At 36.8% G+C, this 9,550-nt stretch overlaps 1 non-coding gene across 1 annotated transcript; it reads left to right on the forward strand.

Moving 5' to 3' along the window:
• The first annotated feature begins 5,846 nt into the window (after positions 1 to 5,846).
• Positions 5,847 to 5,953, forward strand: LOC128285059 (small nucleolar RNA R71). The gene has a single exon (XR_008275474.1). It is a non-coding gene; the product is annotated as a small nucleolar RNA R71 (small nucleolar RNA).
• The last annotated feature ends 3,597 nt before the right edge of the window (positions 5,954 to 9,550 follow it).

Here is a 9,550-nt window from a genome sequence, read left to right on the forward strand (position 1 = left end):
AAGATATTAAGGTTTGGTAAGAAGGGCAAGTTGAGTCCGCGGTTCATTGGGCCTTATCGGGTTTTGAAGCGAGTAGGCCCAGTGGCTTATCAATTGGAATTGGCTTTAGAGTTAGACAGGATTCACGATGTTTTTCATGTCTCCATGTTAAGGCGTTATCGTTCTGACCCTGCTCATGTCATGCCGGTTGCAGATATTGAAGTGCAAACTGATTTGACCTTCGAAGAAGAGCCTGTGCAAATATTGGCTCGAGATGTTAAGGTTCTAAGAAGGAAATCTGTCCCATTAGTGAAAGTGCTTTGGCATAATCATGGCAGAGAGGAAGCTACTTGGGAGCCAGAAGAGGTGATGCAACAGCAATACCCTCATCTGTTTGGATCAGGAAAATTTCGAGGACGAAATTTCTTTAAGGAGGGTAGAGTTGTAACGCCCCAATTTTAGGGAATTCTATGTATGCTGGTAAAATTTAAAATTTCTGTGTTCTATCTGCTTGGCGTAGGTTTAATTATGTTAGTGGGCCTCTAGAAGGCCCAAGCTTCAGTTAAAACCCGATATTTTTTAATTAATTTTAATTCCATAGGAAAAAAAGGGGTTCTGGTTAACTGGGCTTTTGAGTATTAATTGGGTAAAATAAAGCACAAGGAAGCAGGTGGCAAAGTGGCATGTGACGCCACTGGGAAGACTATAAAAGTGGTGTGTGGATGCTAGGGAGAACCAAGGTTCAAGTCACAATGGGAACATATTAAGGGAATTATTTTTTATGTTTAGAAAGGGTAAGTAATGGAACTCAAGTAAAAGACTGTCAGGAGGAGTTTGAGTTGCTCAGGAGATTGAGTAAGGAGGGGATAAGGGAGAGGATTTAGGAGCTGATTAGGGAGAGCAGTATTGGCCGAATGATGGACTCTTGAGGAGCAAGAGTTGGCCGGCCAAGGGTTTCGTTAGGAGGCAAATTTCGGCTAGGTTAAATGGCAAGTATAAATTCGGCATTTGGGGGTAAGTTATGCCGTTTTTCTGACCATCCTTCCTCCTCCTCCTTTCTTTTCTTTTTCTCTCCATCTACCTTCTCCTCTTCTTTTCTTCATAGCCGAATCCTTCTACCACTCTACTCTACACCACTTTCTTACTATTATTTTTAAACCTTACAGCCAAATATCACAAAAGCCAAAATCCCTAAAGTTCATATTGTCTGTGCCGAATTCTCCTAGCAAAAACCTACTGATTTTTCTTCATCCTTTTTGATCAATTCTTTCTTTTTTTTAACCCTAAAACCTCTATCGACAAAGCCACTACAAAACCCCCATCTTTTCTTCACTGTTAAAAAAAAAAAAACCGAAAACGCATAGCCATAGGGACATAGCCGAATTTTAAGATCACTAAAGGCTTGACTTTTGTTATCATTTGAGGGGTTAGATCTGCATCAGAACTGAGTAGGAGTTAATTGAAATCATTGACCAAAGGACCGATGGTAAGTTTTTGAGCCTAATCTTTATTTCAGGTTTTAGAAAAAGCCGAAACCCCTAAAGGTTAGGGAGACTGTAGATTTGGGCTTGAAGCTCTAAGGGTTGTGATAACTATTTTATTTTTGATGCTAGTATGATCTGGAGGCTGCTGATCAAAGGTTTGGACAAGTGGAACGATTGGATCTAGACATAATCGCTAATTTCGGCAAAGGTAGGATCGCTAGTGCCTAAGGTGCTATTGGCCGAATATGGTAAGGGGTTAATACGTAGTTCATTTTCGATAGTTAGATTAACATGTTAGTAATCCAATTGTAGGAAGTTCGTGTATGGATCTCATCAGCATATCGTCGTAAACAGGTGTGTAACTGACACCCTCTTATAGACTAGATCAGCAAAAGCCGAAATGCCAAAATGCCGAATAGCCGATATTTTGAGAACTTGCGATTTTGTGAATGTTCGTCAGATTAATAGTTGATGTATATGGTAAATTAAAGTGATAAGACTGTAGAGTGCACGATTTTGTGCATTTCGATGTTTTTAGGCTTAATGGGCCAAAATCGGGAAACGGGCCAACGGGCCCAATTCGGTAAGAAAATGCGGTAAGTGTTTCTGGTCATACGTAAATGGCTATGTTATGCATGAAAACCTTAAGAATAGTTAAATTACTTGAATACCCCTATGTATGGAAAATTACTGTTATACCCTTAGGTGCAAAATTACCATTATACCCCTAGGGTTACTTTTGACTGAAAAGCATAATGATCTGATTCCGTATGATGTATGCCATGATTGTATATCTGTTGCATGGGGACATGGGTTATATTATGGAGGAAGCGTCCTGGTGGCTATGCCATAATTATTCGATCTGGTGGCTCGCCACATATATCTGCTTCGTGGCTCGCCACAATTATTCAGATCTGTGACTCTGTCACATTATTCATTCTAGCACCATGCTGCATATTTCTATGGCGTGTGGCGGTTGGGTGGGTCGAGTAGTCTCCCACATGGTGAAAGGTTGGTATGGGGTGCATATGGTTGGATATGGGTTGGGTTTTGCATAAACATGTAATATCTGTTCTGATCTGTTATGGGCCTATGGGCTTTATTCTGAATTTTGTTCTGGGCTAAGGCCAACTTATTCTGTTTTTGTGGTTTGAACCGATATAGGCTATGGTTGGGTTAATTTACACACTGAGTTTCCCTAAACTCACCCCTTTATTTTCATCCACACAGGTAATCCCCAACCATAGTGGGCCTGGAGCTGTGAAGCATTCGGAGTGGCCACATGTTCTGCAAATTCGATTTTTCTTCTGGTGAACTGGACATCCTTTTATTTACGCTTAAGGTTTTGGGTTTTTAAATGTAATAAGGTCGCTTAATTTTTCTTGATGGTTTTAATATGTTTTGTTAAGATAGGTATTACTTATATTTAACTGTTAAAATTGGATAGCTCTAGGGCGCATTTTCAAGAATAGTAATTGATTTCGAAATAACACGACAACAAGCAAAGCTTCCGCAATGAAAATATTTTCCAAAATTAATCACTTTTCCTAAAAAGGACTTAATCAAATTGGTTTCCTGAAAATATACATGACGTTGAGGTGTGGAAATGGTGGTGTGCATGTCTAGGATTGGATCCGAAGGGAGCTTGGTACTTAAGCAGTCCGATGGATTCACCTCCTTTTTTCTGGTTTCCTACCTGGTGCACAGCTTCCATTCACTTTAACTTATAATGAAATTATTTTTTAAAAACACTAAGTAAGTTTTTCTAGACCAACAATATAAAATGTTTTGAACGCTTCGATGTGGCACGTCGGATCCGACCATAACGTCTTTGTTTCCTCACATCTTATTAATACTCATTTTAAATTTTTAAGGCAGAGATAGAAAGAGTTAACGAATACCAAAAAATCATCCATAAATACTTCCATGATATCTTCCACGAGTTCGTCGAATATGGCCATCATACAGCGCTGAAAAGTGGCAGGAGCATTACAAAATCCAAAAGGCATTCTATGATAAGAGAACGTACCATTTGGGCATGTGAATGTCGTCTTTTCTTGATCTTCAGGAGCTATTGGAATTTGGAAGTAACCAGAGAGTCCGTCTAGGAAGCAGTAATACATGTGTTCGGATAATCTTTCCAACATTTGGTCAATGAATGGCAAGGGGAAGTGATCTTTTCTTGTGGCATCATTCAGTTTCCTATAGTCTATGCAAACTCTCCATCCTGTGACTGTTCTTTTTGGGATTAATTCATTCTTCTCGCTGGTCACAACCGTCATGCCTCCTTTCTTGGGGACAACCTGCACTGGACTTACCTAAGAACTGCCAGATATAGGATAAATAATTCCAGCATCTAGAAGTTTAATTAGCTCGGCTTTTACAACTTCCTTCATGTTGGGGTTCAGACATCTTTGAGCTTGCACACACGGTTTGTATTCATCTTCCATCAAAATTTTGTGGGTACAAAAAGAAAGGCTGATTCCTTTAATGTCAAAAATTTTCCAAGCTATGGCCTTTTTGTGTTCTTTTAGTACTTGGATTAATTCCTCTTTCTCCTTAGGTTGCAAGTTAGAAGCAATAATAACTGGTAATGTAGAATTATTTCCAAGGAATGCATATTCTAAGTGGTTTAGTAATTGTTTAAGTTCTATTTTTGGAGGCTTCTCAATAGAGGGTTTTTGCTTAAGTTCATCGTTTATCTTAATTCCCTCATATTCTACTTGTCTTGACGAATGGTCATTAGGTTCCTCACCTGTCTCCTCGCCTTGAGCTGGATATGGTTCCGTCATCTCCTCTTGTACAATTTCCTAAAAAGAGTCTTAAGTAATATGATCAATATAGTCAATAAAATAACATGAATCATCTTGTTCTCTAAAGAATCTCATAGCATCGTAAATTTTAAAGATAATCTCCTCGTCACCTACTCTAAGTACCAATTTACTGTCACCCACGTTGATTACAGCTCTAGCAGTGGCTAGAAATGGGCGTCCTAAAATTAAGGGTACTTCCACATCTTCATCCATGTCAAGCACAACAAAATCAACAGGGAATATAAATTTATCTACTTTTACGAGTATGTCTTCTATAATACCTCTAGGATATTTAACAGATCTATCGGCTAATTGAATACTCATCCTAGTAGGTTTAGGTTCCCCAAGACCAAGTTGTTTGAACATTTTATATGGCATCAAATTAATGATAGTGCCTAAATTAGCTAGTGCTTTTTCAACATTCAGACTACCAATTAAGCAAGGGATAGTAAAACTTCCTAGATCTTTCAGTTTGGTTGGCAGCTTGTTTTGGAGTATGGCTGAGCACTCCTCGTTGAGTTCTACTGTAGATAAGTCCTCTAACTTCCTTTTATTTGTTAGAAGCTCCTTCAAAAATTTTGTGTAGGTAGGCATCTGCGAGATGGCTTCAACAAAAGGTAAGTTGATATGTAATTGCTTAAAAAGTTCAAGAAACTTACTAAATTGTGCATCAATGCGATCTTTTTTCAATTTTGCTGGATATGGAACTGGTGGTTTATATTCCTCCAGTACTGGTTTGTCACCATTTTCGGGTTTTTCTTCCCTCCTTTTACTTTCCACGGCTTCTTGTGCTAACTTCTTTTTAGATTCCGCTAACACTTTCCCACTCCTTAGTGTAACTGCTTTGACATGCTCTCTTGATTTGGTGTTACTAAGTAAACTTCCTAATGGTATTTTCGAGATCAGTTTGGATAGCTGGCTTGTCTGAGTTTCGAGCCCTTAGATTGATGCTTGTTGATTCTTAAGTGCTATCTCGGTGTTCTAAAAGTGGGTTTCTGACACTGATATAAACTTTGAGAGCATCTCTTCAAGGTTCGGCTTCTTTTCCTGTTGGTAGAGTGGTTGCTGAAAACCCGGAAGATGTTGTGGTCTTTGATTTCCTTGGCCTCCCCACGAAAAATTAGGATGGTTCCTCCAACCTACATTGTAAGTGTTACTAAATGGATTGTTTTGAGGTCGAGGATTACTACCCATGCAGTTGGGCTGCTCGTTATCCATGTTATGGCCATAAGGTTGATATTCCAAATGGTTTGTTCCACCGCTATTTGCTTTGCACTACATTACTGGGTGAACATGTGAAGAACTAAGAAAACCATCAATCTTTTTAGTCAAGAGTTCTACCTAATTTGATAGCATGCTAACTGAATCGACATTATAAACACCGACTATTTTCGTTGACTTTGTCATCATGACTTGCCATTGATAGTTATTCAGTGACATCTCCTCAATAAACTCATAGGCATCTTTAGGTGTTTTATTATTGATGGTTCCGCCAACAGCTGCGTCAACCATTTGCCGAGTCGAAGGATTCAAAACATTGTGGAATGTTTATACTTGGAGCCACAGCGTTAACCCATGGTGAGGACACCTTCTCAGTAAGTCCTTGTATCTCTCCCATGCATCGTCGAGGGTCTCTAAATCCATCTGCACAAAAGAAGAGATGTTAGTACGTAATTTAGCCGTTTTAGCCGAAGGAAAATATTTTAGTAAGAATTTTTCGGTCATTTGTTCCCAAGTAGTAATTGACCCTCGTGGTAATGAGTTCAATCACTGTTTAGCTTTGTTCCTTAATGAAAAAGGGAATAACCGAAGACGAATGGCATCATCAGAAACACCATTGATTTTAAATGTATCGCAAAATTCTGTAAAGTTTGCTAAGTGAGCGTTGGGATCTTCATCCTGTAAACCATCAAACTGAACACATTGCTGTATCATCTGAAGAGTGTTAGGTTTTAATTCAAAAGTATTTGCAGCTACAGTAGGTCTAACTATACTAGATTTAGTTCCTGTTAAAGAAGGTTTAGCATAATTATACATAGTGCGTGGAGCAGGATTTTGATTAACCGCAATTGCAGGAGGTAGCTGATTACCTTGGTTTTCAGCCATCTCTTCGGTTAGGGGTTGAGTATCGTCTTCTTGCTTCTTCTTCGTGTATCTTAAGCTACGCCTTATTTCTCTTTGGTTTCTACGAACTGTGCGATCGATTTCTTTATCAAAAACTAACAGTCCCAATGGGTTTCTTCAAGTCATAAACTATAAAAACATGCCAAGAGAAAGAAAGAGTAGGTTAATAAATAATAATAATAAAAAAATTAAATTGCAAGAAAAATAAATGGCAAAAGTAAAAAAAATTGAGCGTTCCTAATATCTTAGTTCCCCAGCAACGGCACCAAAAACTTGATCGCGAGGTTTCATGATAGGTTTTAAATATTTATAATTACTCATTCTTGAACTAAATATTATCGCGATGTAGGCAAGTGTACCTATCGAACAATAGTATAGTTTTAGCAAGATCGGATTGTCGAACCCAAAGGAACTAAAAGTACTAGTAATGACTATCTTTTTATTATCTAGCCTAAGAATAAAGAGGTTTTGTTTTAATTGACTAATTATCTAAACTAAGAACACACAGAGAAAAGAATTGGGGAATTGCTTTTGGGAAAATCGATTGACTTAAGACAATACCTAAGGAAAAATCCACCTAGACTTTACTTGTTATTCTGGTTCTGAATCGGACGATTTATTCATTCAACTTGTTCCGTAGAGATCCCTAAGTTATGTTATTATCCCTATTCAAGACTAATAATGTCTAATCCCTAGATTGAATAACCGAGACTTTTCTCTAATTAACACTCTAGGGTTGCATTAACTCGATCTATGGATCCCCTTATTAGGTTTCACCGTAATCCGGTAAAATCTTGTCACCCTATTCTAGGCACGCAATCAACTCCGCTTAATTATGAAAAATGTACTGTTAGACAGGGTCTATTCCTCCTCTGAATAAGAGCTTGTCTTGAATCAGTATCCTAGGATATTAAAACAAGAATTAAGAAGACATAATTAAGAACAAGTTAAATATTTATCATACGATTTAGAAAATAATAACAAGATTCGTCTTAGGTTTCATTCCCCTTAAGTATTTAGGGGCTTTAGTTCATAACTAAATAAGAAAACATCTCAGAAGAATAAAGAATACAAAACATAAAGAAAACCCAAAACTCCTAAAGGGAAATTGAGGAGAGATCTTCAGTGTTGATGATGAATCTGGCTTCTGAGATGGATCAATCGGCTTCCTTGGTGTAATTCCTTACCCCCTATTTTCCGTCTCCCTTTTCCTCCTCCTCTAAGGTGTATTTATAGGCTTTGGAATGCCTAAAAACCCTTAAAATTGGCCTTTTCCGAATTGGACTCAACTTGGGCTTGGCAGGGACACGCCCATGGCATACGCTCGTGTTCGATTACTTCAGGCCGTGTTCGAATCTGCCAACTTGGCACAGCTATGTGGTTTGCCCGTGTAAGGAGGTCCAGGCCGTGTTGATTTCGTACTTTGGCCCATTTTCTCCGTTTTCGGCCCGTTTCTTGTTCCTTTCACTCTCCTATGCTCTCCTAAGTATAAAACATGAAATTAGAGCATTAGGAGTATCGAATTCACCAATTTTAATGAGAAATCATCCATAAAATGCATTAAATATGGGGTAAAAATATGTATAATTTACGATTTATCACTTATGTTGGGCCAAATTTTATCCATTACCATACAAGTCCATATATTTCATTTATTTCTCATTTTAGTCCCTCAAATTATTATTTTTTCAATTTAGTCCTAATTACTCAAAATCATCAAAAATTCCAATACAAAATATGTTAATCTAAAACATACCTTTCATATTTCATCATCAAACAAAAAAAATCACAAGATATCAACAATGGCACAACTCAAAATATTCATCAAAATAAAAAATTAAAGCATGGGTCTTGAAGATTACTAAGCAGCGATGTCAAAAACATAGAAATTATCAAAACCGAACAACAACGAACCTTGATTGAGCTTGAATATAGGCCAAACCCTAGCTTAGTTTCTTTCTTTTTCTTTTGTTTATATTCGGCAAGAACAATGAAGAAATAAAGTATATGTTGTCTTTATTTTATGTTTTATTATGTATATTATAACTTAAGTTTAATTTCCCTATTTAACCTTAATGATTTAATGTAAAAACTTTATAGTATAAACCTTATACCGTCCAATTATATTAAAAACGGCATAATTACAATTTTAAGGCTTCAATTTAGAAAGCCACTAACAAGTTAGCCCTTTTTAGAAATAACCATTGAATTTTCATTTTATGCGATTAAGTCTTTTTATTTAATCGGACACTCAAACGACAAAGTTAAATCACGAAAATTTTACAGATGTAAATTCACACAAAATAAACACAGAAAATATTTTTAAAATATTTTTCTGCCTCAGAGTCGTGGTCCCGAAACCACCGTTTCGATTGGGGTCTAAATTGTGCTGTTACACTAACCAAACGACGGCTAATGGACTCATAATTGAAATGTGCATGCTCAATTTAGATCTTAACCCAATTAAATTGTAGGTTACATAGCAACCCTAGCCAGGCTCTGTTATCTGTATAGTTTTTAGATTTGTGTGATTAAACTGTTTCAAACCTAACACATCTCTGTTACCTCGTATGAATACTAAAAAACCCTTAGTAAATAAGGATCAGTAAAATGCGTATTTACTAAGTAAAGGATTTCGAAAGGACCTAATGTGGTTTCCAAACTCATGAAAGATCGAGTTGCCATGGAATATTTTTCCGAATATTGATAAGCATGTTGATAATAATTTGAGTTTAATTAAAGTAATTGTCCTAGCTTATTTATGTTATAATTGTTGCTTATTGTGTTAATTCAGCTAAAATCTATTTCATTCATATAGTTGCATGTTAAGATAAATCACATCAGGGATCATTGCATTTAGTTTAATATATTTTAATCATCACTTCTTAATTATATTGTTTTTATTTATCAATTTGTTAATATAATTTTACAAATTAAGTGACTTAGCACAAATACAATCCCTGTGGAGATGATAACTTGATACTTACTTATCACTTCATAATGACTTTGTATACTTGCACAAACCCGAGCGTTACAATGGTCGTAAGACACTTAAAAGTGATGCAGTTAAGCTACTAATCACTATTGTGATTTTACATCCAAATTATAATAATGCAATTTAATTGCCACAACAACCTCCTTCTCTTCACA

Source organism: Gossypium arboreum, chromosome 11, assembly GCF_025698485.1.
Source record: "Gossypium arboreum isolate Shixiya-1 chromosome 11, ASM2569848v2, whole genome shotgun sequence".
In the NCBI taxonomy this organism is placed as follows: domain Eukaryota; kingdom Viridiplantae; phylum Streptophyta; class Magnoliopsida; order Malvales; family Malvaceae; genus Gossypium; species Gossypium arboreum.